At 44.4% G+C, this 22,187-nt stretch overlaps 1 protein-coding gene across 1 annotated transcript in view; it reads left to right on the top strand.

Annotated features, from left to right (window-relative positions):
• CNTNAP5 (contactin associated protein family member 5) overlaps positions 1-22,187 on the top strand; it is a 461,788-nt gene that overhangs the window by 144,192 nt on the left and 295,409 nt on the right. The gene's annotated exons all lie outside the window — the stretch shown is intronic.

Below are 22,187 nucleotides of genomic sequence, written 5' to 3'. Positions count from 1 at the left end.
CTGCCTGCCTCCACGGCTACTTCAGCCATGGCAGCAACTGGAGCCCTGGGCCCTTTAAATTGCTGCCAGAGCACCCAGTGACACTGAAGGGCTGGATGGGGAGACTAGCCCTGAGGACCCGCCCCTTCCTCCTGAAGCCTATCCCTTCCTCCCTAGGGCTGACTTCTTCTGGGCACCAGGTGTCAGCTTTCCTTAAGGCTTAGGAATCTTGCCTCAGCCCTGGGAAGGGGAAGTAATGAGTTCCTGGTATAGGAAGAACTGGATATGTCTGAGGTGCAGTAACTATAAAGGTTATTCCTGTATTTTAGACACAGCCTTGAGTGTACAGAGTTCTATAAAGTTAGATTCTAGCCTTCAGAGTTGCTGTTTCTGAAGCTAACTGCTTGAATATATCTGCTGTGCCTTTAAAAGTTGGAGGATACTGTAATGAAACCAGTGTAGATGCTCCATTCATCTGAAGAAAGGGGTGAAACCCACAAAAGTTCATGATACCATCTACGTGTTGTGCTAATCTTTAAGGGGCTGCTAGACTCTTTGTTGTTTTTAAAGTTTTTCCAGCTACAGACTAACTCTGAAGTTTAGATGCTGTTAGTTGAATCAGGAAAAATCTCATTGGCTATTCCATTATGAAGTAAAACATTGCTAGAAAGTGGAAAGGACTTTGCAAAAATCCTTTGTGTCATGTATGAATAATTATCAAAAGGATTGTGTATGTTTTTTCCTCTGTTTGCTATACTATGGACCATGGGATCAAAGTCATATATTGAACTACAAAATGTGTGCTTGATGCTCAGTAAAATATGTTCCTGGAAAAAAAAAAGATGAGATTAAGATATGTTGAGTGAACTTCAGAAGTTCAGATGCACAGCTCAGCTGATTTGGAATATTTTGCTTAAGGAACCATCTGGTACAATTCACAAGAGCAGTTTATTCCATGAGATGTTTCAGAACTTGGTGGTTTATGGCTGAGCAAGGCTACAGAAATACTCTTGTTTTGTCTAGATTTTACTTCCATGTCTGGATAAATCCCTAGAAACATAGAAACATGCACAATATTGCAAGAAAGAAAAAAGGTTAACCTGATGGTCTCCCATTCTCTCCTGTTTCACTGTGCAACTTGGAGAAAGTGAGTTGCATTCTCCGTGCTTTCAGTTAGAAAACTTATGAACAAAAGATGGGCTTAAACTGCAAATGTAGCCCTAATTCTTCTCTCTCAATGGCATAAATCGAGAAGATTCCATTTAGATCAGTTAAACAACTCCTGTTAAAATAGAGTGAATTTAAGTGCAAGGGCCATTTGCGAACATCAACTTTTGATCTAGATTTGGACTTCCAACACTGGAAGAATCGAATTTAGTTTTTGGTCTTTCTTAAGTTTGTTCAAGAATTAAAAAATTATCCAATGTTTTTTGACCTACAACTGTTCTTCGGTATTACACAAGGGTCTGTTTGAGAGATGGGAAAATTAACTTTAATTTATTTATTTTTTCAAAATATGACTTCTTAGGAGTGAACTTGCCTTCTTTCCAAAAGCTTAGAACCAGTTTTTCCTGTTAGAAAAGTTTACTTCTAAAAGAGAAACTTAAAAGACAACTGGTAAAATTTACAGTAGCAAATCTTCATGCCCTAAGGATCCAATTTAGAGAGTTTCTGATCTGGCACTGAGTCTTGCGTACCAAAATAAGAATATGCCCAGCAGGCATTCAGCAGTAGATCAGGATTTATGAAGGAGCTGAACTCGCCCACGTTACTAAATAATCAGGCGTGAAGGTGCTTCTAGGAAAAACCTTGTGACACCACTTCCAAAGCCTCTGTAGGTTTGCGGACTTCCTATTTGAAAGGCGATGTTACAAAATTTGGAGGTGTACACAATTTGAGAATAAATAGATTATTTTTGCAGCAATGCAAATATGAAATAGAATTTGGGTACAAAGAAGAAAATGATTGGTGTATTTTCTTGCCGCATGATAGCTTTCTAAATTAAAATATTTATAATGTGATTCCCAGCAGTGTAGGCATCACCATGTAAACCATCCCTGATGGGAACTGGTCCAACCCAATCTTAAAAATCTGCAATTATTTTTTTTTATTAATTAAATTTGCCACAGCCTCCCCAGGCAAATTTATTGCAGTACCTAATCCCACTGACACCAAGTTTTTCCAAATGTCCAAACTAAACCTCCCTTGATGTGATTTAAACCCATTGCTTTTTGTCCTATCCTTCAGAGATTAACAAGGACAATTTTAAAACCTTTGATGTACTTGAAAATAGCTACCACGTGCCCTCTCAGTGGTCTCTTCTCCAGACTAAGCAAATCTGGCTTTTGTTTTCAGTCTTCCCTTTCTAGACTTTTAATCATTTTTGCTGCTCTTCTTGGGGCTTTCTCCAGTTCTTTCTTGAAATGTGGTGCCCATAGGGTTGCCAGGTGTCTGGTATTCACCTGGACAGTCCCATATTTTCGGCTCCTGTCCGGTAAAAAAAATTCAGAGAATACCAGACACCTAAGATATTGGCCAGGACATCTTTTTCCCCGGCCAGGAGATGAAAATGCCGGGCACCTGGCAACCCTACAAACACTCAGTGCCTGGCCTCCCCCCCACACCTGAGCCCTCCCTGACCCCAATACCCCCAGCCCCCGATGCCAGCCCCCATGCTTACCCCAAGGCTGCTGGCACAAAATGGCTGCCGGCCAAAAGACCTAGGGTCTTAGTGCTCAACCGCTCTTCTGTTCCTATCCCTGCACTCACATGCTGTTTTAATGCTGTTTTATTTTTTTTTTATTTTTATTTTTTTTGGCTTAAGTCCTTGGAGTCCCTATTTTGCTCAACAGCTTCGGTCTCCCCACCCCCCTTTTTTCCCTTCAACAGAATTTTTTCCTGGTGTTTTTTTTTCGGGGGGGGGGAAGGGGGGAGGTGTTCAGCTTTTTTCTTTCAACCGTCTGGCAACCCTAGGTGCCCAGAACTGGACACAAGACTCCAGCTGAGGCCTAATCAGCATGGAGTTGAATGGAAGAATTACTTCTTGTGTAATGCTTACAGCACTCCTGCTAATACATCCCGGAATAATATTTGGGATTTTTTCTTTTTGCAACCGTTATGTTGGTGATATACATTTAGCTTGTGATCCACTCTGATAGCCAGATCCTTTTCCATTGTACTCTTACTAAGCAGTCACTTCCCACTTGGTACGTGTGTAAACTGATTGTTCCTTCCTGAGTGGCGTACTCTGCATTTGCCCTTACAGAATTTCATCCTATTTATTTCCGGCCATTTCTTCAATTTGTCCAGATGATTTTCAATTAATCCCCCACGCCTCCAACTTGGGATTGTCCACAAACATAAGAGTATTCTCTATGCCCGTGGTTCTCAAAGTGTGGTCTGTGGACCACTAGTGGTCCATGGCCATCTTGCAGGTGGGCCACAGGCTTGTGGCTCAACACCCCCACAGTGGTCCCCCTCCCGCCCCATGAAGTTGGAGCATTATCACCCCACATCCCCACCCTGCTCCTGCACCCTCCCTCCTAGAAGCCCCACAACCCCAGCCTGCTCCTGCATCCAATCACCCCCCCCATCCTCAGCCTGCTCATGAACCCAACCTCCCACCCAGCCCCACCTGCTTCTGCTCCCTGCTTCCCAGCCAGACCTTGCACCCCCACCCTCTCCTGCACCCATTTTGACATCATGGGTGGTTGGCTGGTGGTCCACGGAAAGGTCTGTGTCGAGCGAGGTGGGCTGTGGGCCGAAAAGTTCGAGAACCTCTGCTCTATGTCATTACCTGAAAAATTGTGACGGTGTAGAATAGAACTGACCCCTCCTGGATCCCATCTGACATGCTCTTCCAACTTGATTGACTGAGACGGCACAGATAAATGCTCCCCGGGAATTGTTTTCATTGAGTTATAACCCACCTTATATTGGCTCCGTCTCAGTTGCATTTCTACAGGGTTTTTTATGAGTGAGTTACGCAAAAACATATCACAACTACTACTAATGGCAAGATGTACCACAATTACTGCTTGCCTCCATACATAAGGCTTGTTACCCTGTCAAGGAAAGCTGTTACATGGGTTTGACACAATTTGTTCTTGACAAATCCAGGCTGACTGTTACTTGTCTCCTTATCTTGTACGTGTCTGCAAATTAATTGCTTGTGCCTTTATATTTGCACATACTGAAGTTAAGTTGACTGCTCTGTAATTCTCTGGATTGACTTTATTCCCTTTTTTTATAGATTGGCCTTACATTTGCCCTTTTCCAGTCCTCTGGAATCTCACTCCTCTTCCATGACTTTTCAAAGATAATCGCTAATGGCTCAGATATCTCCTCAGTCAGCTCCTTGAGCATTTCTAGATATGTCATCAGCCCCTGGAGATTTGATAACATCTAACTTGCCTAAGCAATTTTTAACTTGTTCTTTCCCTATTTTAGCTTCTGATCCTTCTTCCTTTTCACTGGCATTCATTAAATTTGACGTGCATTTGCTAATAAACTATTTGGTGAGAGCCAGAACAAAAAGGTATTTAGCATTTTTGCCATTTCTACATTTTCTTCCCCTGTTATTGTCATCTTCCCCAGGCTGTGTCCAGACTCAGGGGTTTTTTTGGGAAAAGTAGCCTTTTCCCGAAAAAACTTCCCCTGCGTCCAGACTCAAGCCACGTTCTTTCGAAATTATTTCGAAAGAACGCGGCTTTTCTTTCGATGGCGGTAAACCTCGTTTCACGAGGAAGAACGCCTTCTTTCGAAAGTTCCTCTTTCGAAAGAAGGCGTTCTTCAATGTAAATAGGGCTTCCTCGAAAGAGAGCATCCAGACTCGCTGGGTGCTCTCTTTCGAAAAAGCAGCTTGCTCTTTCGAAAGATCCGCCTGCAGTCTAGACGCGATCTTTCGAAAGAGGCTCTTTCGAAAGAAGCCTGCAGTCTAGACATAGCCCCAGTGAGCAATGGACTTATCTTGTCCTTGGTCTTCCTTTTGCATCTAATGAATACATAGAAAGTTTTCTAATGACTCTTTATGTCTCTAGAGAGTTTAATCTCATTTTGTGCCTTTGCCGTTTTAGTTTTGTCCCTGCCTATGAGTGTTGTTTATGTTTCCCCTTCATCTTTTCACTTAGTTTTCATGTTTTGCAGGATTTTTGTTGGGGTATTGGAAAAAATAGGGTGTTCTGGTGAAGTCTGTGTGGTCGCTTGTCAGGGCCGGCCTGAGCCTTTTTGGCAACCAGGGCCCAGCCGCGCGGCGCTGCCCCTGGGTGCAGGGCGCATACGCGGGCCCACCTGTGGAGCGTGGGCCCACCCCTGGGGCGCTCGGCGCATGCGCGGGCCAGTCACGGCCGCTGGTGCGCAGCCTAGGGCCGACCCCCAGGGTACACGGCGCATGTTGTGCCCAGCCTGGCCTGGTGAGCACCGCTGGTGCGCGCGCCAGACCATACAGGGCCCCACAGCCGTGGGGGGAAGGGTGCTGCTAGCTGGCACTGCGGGAGCCGGGCGCACGGCTCCTGATGGACGCCGTGCGCCCCTTACAGCTGCCATCGAGCACCCCTCATCAGTTGGCTCCCTGGGCAGCTGCCCAGCTCGCCCATGCCTCCGTCCGGCCTTGTCGCTTGCCATACTTCCAGTCTTGCCTATCCCATTTCTGGCTGTGCCCTTCATAATGTCTCTTTGGAAAAGTGCCAACTGTCTGGAGCGCTCTAGAATAACTGCAGTGCAGTACCTTCAGGCCGCACCTCTAAAAACATGGTGTGCCCTGGGGGCTGGGAGGGAACGTAATGTCAGACCTGCTGATGAATGGGGGGGAGCAAAGGGAGACAGTTGCCCCAGGGCCCGGAGATACTTGTGGCCCTTTTAAATCTCTGCAGGAGTGCTGTGCCGCATGCTCCGTGCAGCTCTGAGGACTGGCTGCCTTTGGCCCTGCCCCTTCCACCTGAGGTCCTGTGCCTTGTGGGATCACAGAGTGGAGGATATCGGCTTCCCTGTGTAATATAGAAAACACACACCCATTCTGAACAAGACCGAGTCTCCTTCCTTCAGGAGTCTTTTCCAAGTACTTCAAAGTCCCTTTACGGTATGTAAAAGTTCTGTAGCGAATCTCAGAATTGGGCCCAAAAATCTTTAGCAGACTTCTTAGAAGACAGGTTCGTATTTACCAGTAGGTATAACCACATGAATAGCAAAATCCCTGTCTCGCCTTCACAGAGATTACAAGGTTTATTATTCTCCTCTAAGGGCATGCAAACATCTCCCATCCAGTTTAACATGAGCGAGAGATCTGCACAGACAGATCTTAATACTGCTTATGTTTTCACTCAGTCTGTGTTTATGATGTTGGAAAATTCTGTCTGGTCTCAGACTCCAGTGACAGATTAGCCGCTGAAAGCCAGTTTTCCAAACCCATTTGTATTAAAATAATCCTGTTATGAAGAGAATTTGTGCTTCGCCTCTGCCTACGCTTATAGTTATATTTTTGGTATGAATAAAATCAGCTGTGTGTGGATGCACTGGATGTTGATTGGGAGACACAAAGCATAAATCCTATTGGTTGTAACACAAATCCTTCCCCCCCACTCCAGTGTTTTTAAGTATTGAATAATTCAAAATTTACTTTACCTACTATGCAACACGTGTTTAAGGGCAGTGATGAACTCTGGTCAGACCTACTGGGGAAATCACAGTGTATTTCAGAAGGATTCTAGGTCTAATCCACTTCCCGTTTGGAGGGACAGACTCAAAGCCACACCTGAGCCTGGTCTACACTAAGACCTTTTTCCAAAATTACCACCCACACACCAAGTTTGAATTTATAAGTGGTGTGTCCACACTACCAACCCTGTTATTTAAAAAATGACAGGCTGTACAATTCAAACTCTGTACTCCTGCTTTTCATGAGGAGTAACGCTAATTTCGAAATAACGGTAGTGTGGATATTTCTGTGCTGCTAACTTATTGGCCCTTAGGAGGACTTCTACAGCTCCTCAGAGTGCTTCCTTCGGCTCTAAGTCTAAGGTAGTGTGTCCACATTAATGGAGCCTACCTCGGAGTAATTTTGATGCTTCCCCATAGTGAGGACATGCGAATTCAAATTTGTTAAATCAGGAGTTCTTAAGTAGAATTGAGGGATTTTGAAAGAGTTTTCTAGAGTAGACATGGCCTGAGAGAGGTGACAGCAGGAAGCAAAAGAAAGTTCTCAAGGAAGGACCTAGGTGGACCTTTGGTCTAACAAAGTATGGCTGATGTTATGTTTTTATGATGTTTGAGTGTGAGAGAGAAAAATATGCACTTAACCCTGCAACTATGATAACATTTTCATGGTGTTTAATCTTATTGTTGGACTTAAAATTTATTTTCTAACCCTAACAGTGTAGCATGCTAGTTTATCACAAGGCATTTTTAGCACCGTCTCCTAAAACCTTCATGCAAGGTCAGGGTGAAATCCTAGAAGTGTTAGTCTCTTCTTGTTTGAGTACATACCGCTTGGTTTATAATTTAGACTTGGCAAAATTTGACTTTTATTTTGTGTATATAATTTTAGTAGATATCCGTTTACTTTGAAGCATTTTCCTCCTAATCTATCCAATTTGCATTTTCATAGATGTGGAAAATAAAGGGGTATTTAAAACAAAAGGGGGACAGAGTAATTAGTGAGACATTTGAGATTGAGAAAGTTACGGCTTTATAATCGATACAGCACTCATTGTTAACACCCCATATCAGAATATACTAAGTAAAATATCCTTAAGTCAAACTAAATTCTCAGATGGTATTTTCATTACCTTGTGTAAGCAGGGGAATGGTCCCGCTATTGTGGGGAACTTTCCTGGCTTCTATACACCCCGGTGAAATGGACCAGCGAAAGGATCTGAGTCCCTGCTCCCACTTCCTTTACCCCATGGCCTCCCTGATCCTGAGGGCTCCCCCTCCACTCTCCTGAGTAGCAGAATCCTCGAAACCCCAACAAGGCTGGGCCCAGGTTTCCTGGGGCTTAATCCCCGACCTTGTAGTCACTAGGGGCAGGAGTTAGGGTGTCCCCACTCTGAGGTGCTCTCTTTACACTGCAGGCCTTCTTGGCCCAGTGATCATTTCATCAGGTTCAAAGCAAATACAATTTATTAAACATCAACTGATTAAAGAGAAAAGAATAAGAAAAAAATGAGTGGTTAAATGAGAACACACAGCCCTGCTCTGTAGCACAGGGACATCAAAACAGCAGCCTGCAGAGTGTAAGGACAGTCCACAGTCTCTTCCTTAGAGGCCCTGGATGTGCTGCAGGGGGCTGCAGGTTGGACACACTTGCTCTGGCAGTGCCCACACAGCCTCAAGCTCTAAGTGGCCAGACCCCTCTCCCAGTCCAGAGCCTCTCCCCACACTTTGCAGTTCCCAGCTGCTCACCACATCCAGCTGCAGGCTGTGCTGCTTGGCCAGTCTCTAGCTCCTAGCATTGCTTCTCTGTTCCTTTTGGCTCTCTGAGCACTGCCAGTCTGCTGCTCAACACAGAGTCTGCGCTCCTTGGACTGTGTGTGTCTGGCTCTGCTGCTGCAAAAACTGCCCCTCAGCACAGCTTGCACTCCTCTTAGCAGTCTCTCAGCTCTCTCCTTGCTCAGAGAGAGCCAGAACAATCCCAGCTCACACGGAGGACGGGTCCTGGCCTCTTGCTTTTCTCACTGGCCTATCCAACTTGTCAATCAGCCTGAGCTGGAGTGTTGGCTGCTTTCCATTGTCTCTGGGGTCTGTCAGTCTCATGGACCCTTCCCCTTTTGATACTGGGAGCTGGCAAACCAAAAAACTCCCACAGAGTTTCAGTAAGGGGCTAACAGTCCCCTTACACTTGCCTATGTGTAAATTTCTCTTCATAGAATCATAGAACAGGAAGGAACATTGAGAGGTCATCAAGTCCAGTCCCCTGCCCTCACAGCGGGACTAGGCACTGTCTAGACCCGTGGTCCCCAACACGGTGCTCGCGGGCGCCATGGTGCCCGCGGGGGCACTTGCATGCGCCCGCCAGGTGCTCGGGGCTGGCCTGGCCCCGGGCACATGGCGCGCGGCGCTTGCGGGGGGGAGGGGGAGCGCCGGCCCCGGCCCCAGGCGCGCGGCGCTTGTGGGGGGGGGGGCGCCGGCCCCGGGCATGTGGGGGCTATGGGGGGGGCCGCCCCCGGGCTAACGGCCACGCCCCCTGGCGCCCGGCAACCTGAAAAGGTTGGGGACCACTGGTCTACACCATCCCTGGTAGATGTCTATACAACCTGCTGTTAAATATCTCCAGTGATGGAGATTCCACAACCTCCCTGGGCAATTTATTCCAGTGTTTAGCCACCCTGACAGGTAGGAAGTTTTTCCTAATGTCCAACCTAAACTTCCCTTGCTGCAATTTAAACCCATTGCTTCTTGTTCTATCCTCAGAGGCCAAGGAGAACAATTTTTCTCCCTCCTCCTTATGACACCCTTTTAGATACTTGAATACCGCTATCATGTCCCCCCTCAATCTTCTCTTTCCTAAACTAAACAATCCCAATTCCTTCAGCCTTCCCTCACAGCTCATGTTTTCTAGACCTTTAATTGTTTTTGTTGCTCTTCTCTGGGCCCTCTCCAGTTTCTCCACATCTTTCTTGAATTGTGGTGCCTAGAACTGGACACAATACTCCAAAGGTATGTGTACACTGCCACCCTAGTTCGAACTAGGGTGGCTAATGTAGGCATTCAAAGTTGCAAATGAAGCCCGGGATTTAAATATCCCGGGCTTCATTTACATCTTGCAGGGCACCACCATTTTTAAATCCCCCTTAATGCGGACTCCGTGCACGGAGGAGGTAGTTCGAATTAGGCTATCTAATTCGAACTACCGATACACCTCGTTCGACATTTGCTTTTTTTGCAACAGTGTCACACTGTTGATTCATGTTTAACTTGTGGTCCACTATGACCCTTAGATCCCTTTTTTGAGGGCACGGGACTAGACTCAATGACCTCTTGAGGACCCTTCCAGTCCTAGTATTCTATGATTCTACGATTCATCGGTACTCACTGAGATGTTCATCTGATTGGACCACTGGCCCAGTTGTTTGCCTGAGCAGGTGGCTTGACCAAGCTTTTTGACTGGCTGGTCTCTTTCCTTGCTCCATCACTTAAATGCCTTCTCCTTATCACAGCCTTCCTTTCTCTTGTTTTGCATGCACCCATCCTCCCATGACTTGGTTTGATCCTGTATTAGGTACTTTTCCCTATTCATGAAGTGTCCAGAAAAACACCCCAACTCAGTGCACATTCAAGTCCTGCAAAATCCCTGGGCTCTGTGGAGCAAGGTGCCTTCTGCACATTTCCACTTTAGTCTGGTACATTCATATACAACTGCCATTATTACAGTAATACCACTGGCTGGCTGTCTTCTTTGTCCAGCCCAAATATGTCCATGGGAAGGGTGTTCAGAGCCCAGTGACCATTAGTTTGATTATTTCTAGCTGTGTTTTTACGTTGTTCAGTGTTACTTGTGGAGGCGTGTCTAGGTAAGTGCTACTAAATGTGGTCACACACCTCTCAAACCCCTGACCCTTCTAGTCCCCAAGAATAACTGCACATTTCCTTGTAGGCTCAAAGTACACCTGGGGATGGAATCTCTTCTTAGAAATTACCACTGGAGTAGCTTGTACTTGTAAATCTTCCATTTATATTAAACCCCAGATATTAATAGTGACTTTTTTTTCTTGCCTCATAATCCACCATAAGATCATAATAACGACCATATTGGGCAGACCTAAAATCCATCTAGTCCAGCATCCTTTCAACAATGGCCAATGCCAGATGCCCCAGAAGGAGTGAATAGAACAGATAATCATCACATGATCCCTCTCCTGTTATCCATTACCAGCCTCTGACAAACATAGGGTAGGGAACCTGGTCTTCATAACATCCCCTGGCAAGGAGTTCCACAAGTTGACTGGTAACAATTTCCTCATAATCACAGGTGAAGTGGGAAAACTGTAGGCTGTGCTTTCAATAGTCATTCAGTCATCTTAATAACCACAATGTAATATGCTATTGGCATTGAATCAGAGGGCTGGAAGAGACCTCAGGAGGTCTAAAAGCAGGACCAATCCCAACTAAATCATCTCAGCCAGGGCTTTGTCAAGCTGGGACTTAAAAATCTCTAGGGGTGGAGATTCCACCATCACCTAGGGAACTCATCCCAGTGCTTCAACACCTTCCTAGGGAAATATTTTTTCGTAATATCTAACCTAGACCTAGGTACTTTCTATTTCATTATTTGGTCCAGGATCCTAATTCCAATAATGGGAGACTGCCAAATCACATTTCACTTGATCTTCTTTGCAGCTGGAGATGTTTATACATCCAGCGATTCACAGGTCGCCTTCAACACATTTCCAATTTGTATCATTCAATTCACTGTCCCCTCAGCTCTGTAAAACCACTGTGAAATCTCACTCCAGTCATCCCTCGGGAAGGGACCCAACTCTTTCCGTAGTGATGGCAACTCCCCTGCTGATAAAGCTCTTTCTTCCAGAGTCGTTCGGCTGTGCTTACCATGCAGCTCGGTTTTCAGAATAATCGGAGCTGATGGATAAGGCGCCATTGCAGGGGAGGGGGCTGAGGATGGGACAGAATACTGCCGGGGGGTGGGGAGGAGAGAGACGTGGGTGAAGACCAATCGTGGTACCTGAGGTCTGCTACCACATCAGCAACTTGTCCCACTCCTGTCTTATGCTCGCACAATCATTTCATGTTTGGAATAAGGTTTGATTAGCTGTCACCACATGTATTTTAAAAGCCTCCTCTTCATATCCCTGTCAATCTCAGCACTGCCCCTTTAATACAGCTCTCCTCCCGCAGCGTATTCATTCCTTTCATTAACCCTTGTGTGCTGCAGACTTTTGTCTTCCTTCACCTTACGATTCCACATGGAGATGCCTATCTCCTAGAACTGGAAGGGACCTTGAAAGGTCATCGAGTCCTGTCCCCTGCCTTCCCGCAGGGCCAAGTACCAACCCTGACACATTTTTTCCCCAAATTCCTGAATAGCCTCCACAAGGATTGAACTCACAACCCTGGGTTTAGTAGGCCAATGCTCAAACCACTGAGCTGTCCCTCCTTCTGAAGGGACTTCTGAATCCCCTGCCAGCTCCCTGTTTTCTGGGGATCAGGGTCATGGAGCATTTCCTCATTATTGACCCGGACTTCCATAGTGGCCGTTAGTACCCTGCCCTGCCTCTTCCACCCCAGGCCCTACCCCTTCTGGGGGTGGAGCCTGCCCATGACCACACACCAAAATTAATTAAGTGCCCCCCATGAAAATGATTGCTCACCCCTGCTTTAGCCTAAAATAGCCCTTCTCCATGCCACAGCTTACAAGTGTCTGGAGAGCAAATGGCTATTGGCAAAGAGACTACAATGAGACCCAGGGTTGGGGTAATACGCAGGCCATTAAGACACACTGGTAAGGGGAAGAGGGTCATTAATTTGTTGGTCGCAAACAATTTCCAAAGATTAGCCCAAAGCAAAGCACTAAAGCTGAGCCAACCCCTGCTGAGACCCTTTAGGAAACAATAACCGTTGGATTGGCTGCAGTGCTGGGGAAAGAAGTTACTTTTCACCTGGATTCCTTCCTGTAGCAAATCTGCCTTGCAGATGAGTTGCAGATTTATCAGCTGGGAAGAATTGTTTGCAGAAAATAACAGGCAAATATTTTCTGCGATGATTTTATCAGGGAAGCCTGTGTTAATTTCTACGGCCCTTCTGGGTCATGTTAATTTAGATGAAATGGCTTATGGGAGTGGTTAACAGGAGGCTGGTGGCTTTAGTTTATGAAAAGCCTATTAAAATCTCACTGAAGCCTAGCAGAATGGTGCTAACAACATGAAGAAGAAAGGAAGAAGGAATTATGTTGTCACTCAAACATCTGGTCTCTATTCCCTGTTTCACTTAAAAAGGACAACAGTGTGAAAGTGTCCCCGCATTGAAAGGTCTAGTAATTACCTGACAATTGAACCTTTGGATGGAGGGGTTGATATTTCCCAGACATACACATGCACGTGTTTGCTGAATTGGAGTTAGACGGCAGAGTTTTCTATTCCACGGGCATTGTTTATCTGGGGTGCATACATTGTGTGTTAGGGTTGCTTGTAACATGCGTGCATGTCATAGGATTCCTTGCAAAATTGTCACTTGATTTTATTGAGCAAGACAAAACAAGATCGTGAACTAGGGCCTGACTCTCCCACCTCCCGTGAACTTAAGTGCGAGGGAAACTGGGCTCTTAAACCACTCAGCAGCTAGCTGCAAACAAACAGGAGTCACTGTTAAGAGGGTGAAACAAAATACAGGACTATGTAGCACTTTAAAGACTAACAAGATGGTTTATTAGATGATGAGCTTTCGTGGGCCAGACCCACTTCCTCAGATCTGAGGAAGTGGGTCTGGCCCACGAAAGCTCATCATCTAATATACCATCTTGTTAGTCTTTAAAGTGCTACATTGTCCTGTATTTTGTTTCAGCTACACCAGACTAACACGGCTACATTTCTATCACTGTTAAGAGAGAGTGGTTCTACAGAAGTCACAGCTGAGGATCCTAGCCTCTCCCTATTACATCTGCCACCTAGGATTTGTCTCTACTGTGAATATGGCTGTGGTGGTTGACTGTAGAGAAGGGTCTAACCCAGGGCTTCTCAACACATGGCCCACAGCAGGAATCCTTTGTACATGGCCTCTTCTGAGAACACACTCCACAATGGCGAGGTGTCTCCTACGCAGGGTGAGCATTAAAAGACGCAAGTGGACGGGCTGGCTGGAGCAGACGGGCACAGGTGTTGGTGTTTCTAGCCCTCAGGGAGGAAGTCCTTTATATTTATGCCCGTCAGCATGAAAAACTATTTGCATATATTGGCATTCATATACAACCACACTTCTGTTGCAGTCCTGGGCATGTGCTGTATCACATCACTTTGGCCCCCGGGGTTTCCAAAGTTGAGTAGCCCTGGTCTAGCCCAATATGTGGAATTTAGTGTTGCTGCGTAATAATGTTTTTTCCCCCAGTCTCTACAAAAAAGAATTATTTGCATTCAATGGCTGTTGAATTTATGTAGCATGAAAGTTTAAAGTAAAAATGCAACCATTCACCTTGAGGGTCATTGTTCTGATTAATTTTAATTCAAAGTGTTACTTTCTTGTAGGCAAAAGTCTCATAAAAATGCCTAATGAAGGAAGAAATAAAATCCCCCGCCTACTTCCAAGCCTCCTAGAATTAATAAATCTATCAGTGCTATTTTGGAATGTGCCACGTTTATTAGGTGGTCACTTAATTGTGAAATTTAAATATGCATCTGACACTTTGGAAGAGCGAAGCATCTCAGATTTTCAGGTGAAATTTCTGGAGTAGCTAATGAACTTTGACCAAATGAGGACGGGAAAATTGGTGAGCATACAGAGCACTTACATTGTATTAGTTGGCAAGAAGTTGCATTGATTACAGAGAAGACCGTCGCTGGTGGTGGTGGACGTATAGGACTGGAAAGATTCTGAAGTTTCCACAGAGGGGTATGCGGGGAAGATGTGACTCGCTAAGCTGCCTTGACTCACGGATAGAAACCAGTCGAGCTTGTGAGTCCAGGGGGCACTTCATCAAATTACTTTATTCTGCTTTAAAATATGCAGACTCCCAGACCAGCTATGAGGACAGACAAGGCCTCCCTGGAGCAAAGTCTCACTTTCCTGAGAGTGGCTTTTGTGGGCTTTGAAGAATTGATGGTAAAAGCTTGAATGCTGCCGAGCGTTTCACGTGCGTAGGTTCAGTTCTCAGAAATAATGATTCCATTTACTGCGAGAGCCGTTTGGAAATGAGACCGATCAATTTAAAATGTGCCTGGCAGATACATCCCCACATGGATGCTCAGTCAAAAAAGCCACTGAGTCTGGGCCTTATATTTTAAACTAGCACTTCTGGGGACCCTAAGCATCCTCAGGCGGAGGACTGTTTTGCAGATGTGATGTAATACGGACTGCCCTAGTGTGGTAGCCACTGACACCTGTTCTGAATTTGTCCCCTATTACTTGTCATGTAGACATATTGTTGTTTGGAAAAAAAATAGTCTAGCTAATACTTATTCCTGCTTTGAGGACCAGGGACTGGCCAGATGACCTCTTGAGGTCAATTCCTGTTCTGTGATAAGTGAAGGTAGAATGGTAGGCCAGGTAGACAGACCCGTGACAGCTTTCAGGGAGCTAATATGGGTAAAAATAGTAATGCAGATACGGTGGCACTGATTTCAGAACCCAAATATGTATCCAGAATCCTGGGCAAGGTTGTTCTCTGATGGCTGATGTTGAAGCCTATACCATGATGTCAATGCTACTATCGTTACCCATTCTAGCTAAAGGAATGCCTACTTAGGCTACAAAAAACAAGTAGTCCTGTGGCACCTTAGGACAGATCTTCACTAGGAAATTATTTTGAAACTAGCCAATTAGCCCGTCATAAGACGGGATTTTCAGATCTCTCCTCCACATCGGTCTTCTCTCCTGAGCCTCCGGTCTCTCGCTCCGTCTCTTTCTCACTCCTCCTCCTTTACTGCCTCCCCCATCTCTCTCTCTCAGCTCTCCTCCGCCTCCTGCCTCTCTCTTTCTTTTCTCCTCCCCCTCCTGACTCTCTCTCTCTCTTTCTCTTCTCCTCCCATTCCTGCCTCTCACTCGGGGGACCACGGAGCCCAAATGACTGTTCGGGCTCTGCTCTCCCCGTGCTGCATGGGGAGTGTGGAGCCCAAACAGCCGCTTGCGCCACTTGCTCTCCCACAGTGGCCTGGCTGAGCAGCACAGAAATCAGCCGAGAGCCACGGCGGGAGACAACAGCGCCGCCCAGAGGGAACAGCCAGCGTTTCAGCATTACAGAGTCACAGACATTGGGCTACTATATATATGATAACTAAACTCGAAATAACTCCCCAAAATAACTATTTTGAAGTAAGCTTATTCCCCTGAAGAAAGCAGGAGTACAGATTTCAAAATAACGGGCTTGGTCGGGTGGACACTCTGCTTATTATTTCAAAATAAGGGGAGTTATTTCATAATAACTCCGTAGTGTAGGCCATGGCTCTGAAACTAATCAAAATAGATAGAACCATGAGCTTTCATGGGTAAAACTCACTTCATCAGATGAATTGGAGTGGAAATAACACAAACCAACCCCATACCATATATATATATATAAAAAAAACAGCAGAAGTATCTGTACAATCCCACTTTCGCTTGCAGTGAAGACACATTATATTAGGTCCAGTGATTAGATATCCCAATTTTTATAGCGCCAGACTTCATATTCCGGGATTTATCTTATGAAAGTGCCTATTCCCGTCCACCCCCATTTGCTGTCTGGTCACCCTAATCCTTAGACATGTCTGCACAGCAGTTGGGTGGTACGATTCTCAGCTCAGTTAGATGTATATATGTTAACTCTGCTGATATGTTAGCTCAGGCTAGCTACCCATGTATGGGCCCTGCAGGCCAGGTGGGATTGTACTCAAGTGGCCAGCCCCAGTAGTTGTCTGTGCTAGCACACCCACTGCTATGTTTAGTGTACTAGCTCTGCTTAAGCTGGAAATCACAGGCCCACAAAGGCTGTGTACACAGCAGGTATGTTTTTTTGGAAAGCTGTTCCTTCCCCAGACACCGTCTAAGGAGAAGGCAGAAGGTCTATATGCCACCTAGTACAAAAAGAGAACTAGGAACTCTGCTACGGGGGTTGGTTTGAAGGCCTTCTGAAAGAGCTTAGTTTAGTTTTTGTCTCCCTCATCTCGGATCCTCTGCAATAACTTTTTTCCATTTTCCTTTTGTCTTATTTATTTCCTCTCCCTCATCCTTATCTCTCTGTTCTCCCTTCTTTTCTTAACTTTTCATTTCCTACCTTCCCCTTTGTGACAGGTTCACTCCCTTCACCATTGCATCAGGCTTTAGAGGTAATGCCCCAGCAAGCTAACGGGGGGCGGTCCGCATACACTTGCAAAGTGAGTTGTGGGTCTCATGGGTTTAGGTGACAGTATGGCATATGAATTGTGGCTCTGAGAGAGTCTGCATTTTTCCCCATGGTTTTGCCCTTTCCACAAAGGAAAACGGCATCCAAAGGACCAAAGCCCTGGTAGCTTGACCCTGAAAGTAGCAAACAAATGGGCATTTCCATCAACAGTCATGAGTTTCAGTAATGTAAGTTGACTAAAGATCTATAATTTTGAAAAAAAAAAAAATTAGCCACCCAGCCTACTCCTTGCACTGATGGACACAAACATCCCACAAAAATGGAAGAAAATTAATTCTGTTAATAGGTGAACTAGACCTTTTTTCTAATACAGGTGACTGAATGTGGACCTGTTATATTGTTTGGAGTTCCACAGTTAAGAAGAAATCACTGGAAACAGATATTTTGAGCAGTTGCAAGTGTCCATTTGTTTCAAAACACAGAACTAACTAGAACTAGACCAAACCGTCTGGGCTGACCCCTAATGACCTACCTCAGTTACTATAACAAGATCTACATCTACAACCTCAATAATAATGGGACCCATCTGCCACTCGTGGTGATCAGCTTCAATGTATCCCTTTCTTTCAATACAGACATCCAAGCCATCCATCAGGGTCATAACTTGATTCAGTATCAATGGAGCATGATGGTACCTCCATAGATGCAGAGATGGTGCATGAAGTAGTATTAAAAAAGGAGATTAACCATAAAGGGCAGCAAAAAATGCAGCCCTTTGAAATGATATGGAGAAAAGAAGATACATGACTATCAACGTCCTGCAATACTTTTTGAAGGGAAGGTGGCTTTCTTACCACCCTCTAACATTGTTTGTCTCTTCAAAGCATCATCTTAGTCTGCTGTCCAACTGTTGCCTTTATCAGATGGCTAAAAGTGTGTGTTTTCACAGCCATTAACCTCTTTTGGCAGATGGTCTCCCAAATTGTGAATGTGCTATTCCAGCGTGGGCATTTGCATGGTTATGGTAAGAACAGATTGTAGTGAAGGTCAAGAGAAATAAGTGGTGACTTGTGGGGCATGTTGCTAGAGCATTAATGACAAACCCCCGTTATTTGAGAGCGGCTGAAAACATTAGCAGCAAAGGCACAGGTGCAGTAATCTATGGGTGGTAGCAGTGTACTAGGGATGGAAGAGGGAACAAAATATCTGGAAGCGGTGGCTGGGAAGTCAGTGATGATGATGACTTATAATTACCAGATGCAAGCAATGATGATTCTACTGCCACACTTTTACAATAGTCTCAGGAGTAACTTATAAGCTGTGGTCAGTTGATCCTAGGTATTCGGATTTAACTGTTTATCATAATTGGCTCAGTGCCTTGGCCTTAGTCCAAGCAATTATTTCTTATGAACGTTAGTCCACCTGCTGACAGACATGTCCCACCTACAATGTGCACATCTTTCTTTGTTAAAATGATGGTGAATCTTCTCTAGTACGCTTTTTCCTACATGATGTATCATTTATTTAGTTAAGTCAAAATAATCCTACAGAAACTGCTAAAATTAGCAATGCAATTAAAGCCAAGTTTTCTACCTAATATCTAAAGTTAGACACCTAAACAAAGGTCTGATTTTCAGACCTATGGGGCCCACTCCCATTGACTTGAATGTTTTGGTATCTTTTAAAATCCTACCGCTATCACACCTCCCCATGCTTTATGAACATTGGCTTATGAATATGCATAAATCAAAAGTTTTAAGTAAAACAAGTCATGTAAAATATCAATTTTACTGTCACCATCTACTGAATCTCTATATCTTATTTTTGTGCATGTACCATTTATGTGTGTTCACTTAGAAATAAGTATGGCTCTGTTTATAATTTTAAATGTGGTAATGAGGACCATTAGTAATACTTCAGGGATTTAATGACTCAGTTTTCAAATCAATGACTTTTGAATGGTCGTGTTTTTTCCTAAATATCCAAATCATGGTTGGTCCTAGAAAGACATGTGACCATGCCATCTGGTACTGGAATCCTTCTTGAACCTGGTATTTTCCCATGAGGATGGTCGGGTGCTGAACAAAGGATTCCTCTTCTTGGAAATTATCTATTTAAGCAATGGGATGCACTCAGCCTTTGTCTTCAGCTAGCTCTTAAAACTGCCTGGCCCACTTTAAGGGGCTATAAAGAATTTTGAAGAAGCTGTAGACTGTGGCAAAGGAAAGACCAACCATAGCTTGCTCTTTTCCTGAGATAAAAACAGCTGTTTAGGGTAAGAATTTGTGTGTTACCAGTTTCTTAAGGGATTAGAACTAGCTAAGCTTGTTGATTTTAATTCAGTAATTAATTGGGTCTGATTGTTTTCACTTGCATCCGCATAGATCCTACTGTTTGTACTTAATAAAAACACTTTAGGTTATCATCAAGTCCAGTTTAAATAATAGGTACCTAGGTGGGGGAGGGAAGCAAACGCTATGCATATCTCTTTCCTTGATAATGGGAGCTTTCTCATTTTATGAGTTTTCTCTGTGTAAAACTTTTACTAAAACTTTTACAAATTAGTTAACACATTACAAAGGCAATTTCCCCCTGCCTTTAATAGTCACATTTACATATCAAAAAGTATGCATGGATGCATGCAGCCTAACTCATTTAGCATCATTAACACTAGTTCTACAATTGCCAGGTAACTGCTTTTGCTATTTTATATATAATACACACACACACATGATTCTGTAATTTTCACTTCAGCTCCTCTGGTGAAGTGAATTTTCCTCATGAAAGGTTATGAGAGAATATATTTGTTAGTCTCTAAGGTGCCACAGGACTGCTCATTGTTTTTAATGTTACAGACGAACTCAGCTTCCGCTCTAAGACTTTTTACGCAAAGTAAGACTAATTTATTTTGGGTTTTGGTCACATTTGGTGGTTTGTTTCCTGGGAATCAAGACCTTAGAACTGAACCCTCCTAGAGCAGATCTGGGAAATCATCTTGTTTATGGCAGTCTTGCGGCCCAATAAGATGGAGGGCCATTCATACGGCCCACTCACTAGCCTAGGTTGTCCCTGCCTGTAATAAGACATAAGCCATGTATCTGAGGCCTGGTATGAAGCAGGAATCACTCTCAGATTATAACAAGAACAAGGCTGATATTGAAAATATGCCCCCCCCCCCCCTTTTTTTAAACAAAAGTGCTAGCAACAGAGTACTCAGGCAAACACGTTCCAATATTAAGTGGTACCAAAGCATGCTAATATTAAGGATGGTACAAAAACATTTTCCAATTATAGCAGGAACACACTGCTGTCCCCTAAAAATAAAATCAGAATGAAAGTACATAATGTTTTAAGCAAACAGATGTGTACAAGGTAACATCGGGGGAGAGGAAGCAGTACTCACGCTGAGCCAAACATCTGTCAACATCTCACTGGAGTCTCAGTCATGATAGTTGCTCAGACAAAACTCTCTGCCCTCGGGACATAGAAACATCAGGCTTGTGGCCTTTCTCATTGATAAACACATATTTATCTCCGGCTATTCTTTTCATACCATGTAGCTCTATGTGTGGCTTGCTCTTCCAAAAACATGAGGTAATTGGCATTGATCTATGTAAGGAGAGAGAGGCACCCAGGGAGCACTAGATGTTGTCCATACACGGTAGTTAAATTCTTGAGGATTGTTAAATAATTACATGGTAAGCTGTGGATTGATTTTTTTTTTTTTTTTTTTTTTTTTGCTGCTGTTTTGGGCAGCATTACTGTACAAAGTAGCCAGGGTATTAAGCAACTGAAAAACATTGTGTTTGAAATCAGTCGTGACAGTTTTACCATAGGCCAGTGGTTTTTAAACCTTTCTTGTATTTGCAGACCCCTAAAAAGTTTCAAATGAAAGTGTGGACACATTTGGGAATTTTGGACATAGTCTGCAGACTCCATATGAAAAAAAAACTATTGCTATCGGCCGCATAGCAACTGCACAGGCTGCTTTTGTTGATTGTGCAGAGGCGTGTGCTATGATTTCTATCAACAGAAGACCTTTGACTTGGATAACATTGACATTTTGCAATCCTTTTGAAACAGGAAGTGTGAAAAAGGCAGCAGATTGGCACATTGTTAGGCCTGTCCTAGATTAATGAAGAAGGCAGCCCAACACCCACGGATCCAGGAAATGTAGGGCTATGGATTTACACCAAAAATAAGCATGAACATAACATAATCGTAGTCCTTTAACATGGCTGCTTCTCAGAGGGGTAGCTGGGCTTTAAAAACAACGGGTAGTCCTGTGGCACCTTAGGACATGTCTACACTAGGAAATTATTTTGAAATAGCTAAATTTGAAATAACTACGGGTATGTCTACACTACCCCGCTAGTTCGAACTAGTGGGGTAATGTAGGCATACCGCAATTGCAAATGAAGCCCGGGATTTGAATTTCCCGGGCTTCATTTGCATAAGCGGGGCGCCGCCATTTTTAAATCCCCTCTCGTTCGAACCCCGTGCAGCGCGGCTACACGCGGCACGAACTAGGTAGTTCGAACTAGGCTTCCTAGTTCGAACTACCGTTACTCCTCGTGGAATGAGGAGTAACGGTAGTTCGAACTAGGAAGCCTAGTTCGAACTAACTAGTTCGTGCCGCGTGTAGCCGCGCAGCACGGGGTTCGAACGAGCGGGGATTTAAAAATGGCGGCGCCCCGCTTATGCAAATGAAGCCCGGGAAATTCAAATCCCGGGCTTCATTTGCAATTGCGGTATGCCTACATTACCCCGCTAGTTCGAACTAGCGGGGTAGTGTAGACATACCCTACCAAAAGAACAAAATCAAAATAGCATGTCCCCGCTATGGGGGAGCTTCGAAAATAGTTCGAGGCAGGCTCCATTAATGTGGATGCATTACCTTGACTTAGAGCCCCAAGAAGCACTGGGGAGTAATTACTTTGAACGATGCTGAGGAATAATTATTTCGAAATAGCAGCAGTGGAACATCCATATTACCGAAATAACTATTTTAAAATGAACATTATTTCCTGAGGAAAGTGGGAGTACAGATTTCAAAATAACCAGCCCCTTTCAAAAGAAAAGGTTTGGTAGTGTGGCTGCTCCACTTATTTCAAAATAACTCCCTAGTGTAGACCACTTGGAGACTAACAAAAATATATAGAATCTTGGTCTTTTGTGGGTATAAACCCACTTCACCGGATGAATTGGTTTGGAAAGAACAGAAACCAAG

The sequence above is a fragment of the Pelodiscus sinensis genome, chromosome 7 (genome assembly GCF_049634645.1).
Source record: "Pelodiscus sinensis isolate JC-2024 chromosome 7, ASM4963464v1, whole genome shotgun sequence".
NCBI lineage: Eukaryota > Metazoa > Chordata > Testudines > Trionychidae > Pelodiscus > Pelodiscus sinensis.
This window is presented reverse-complemented; position numbering and strand designations above follow the sequence as displayed.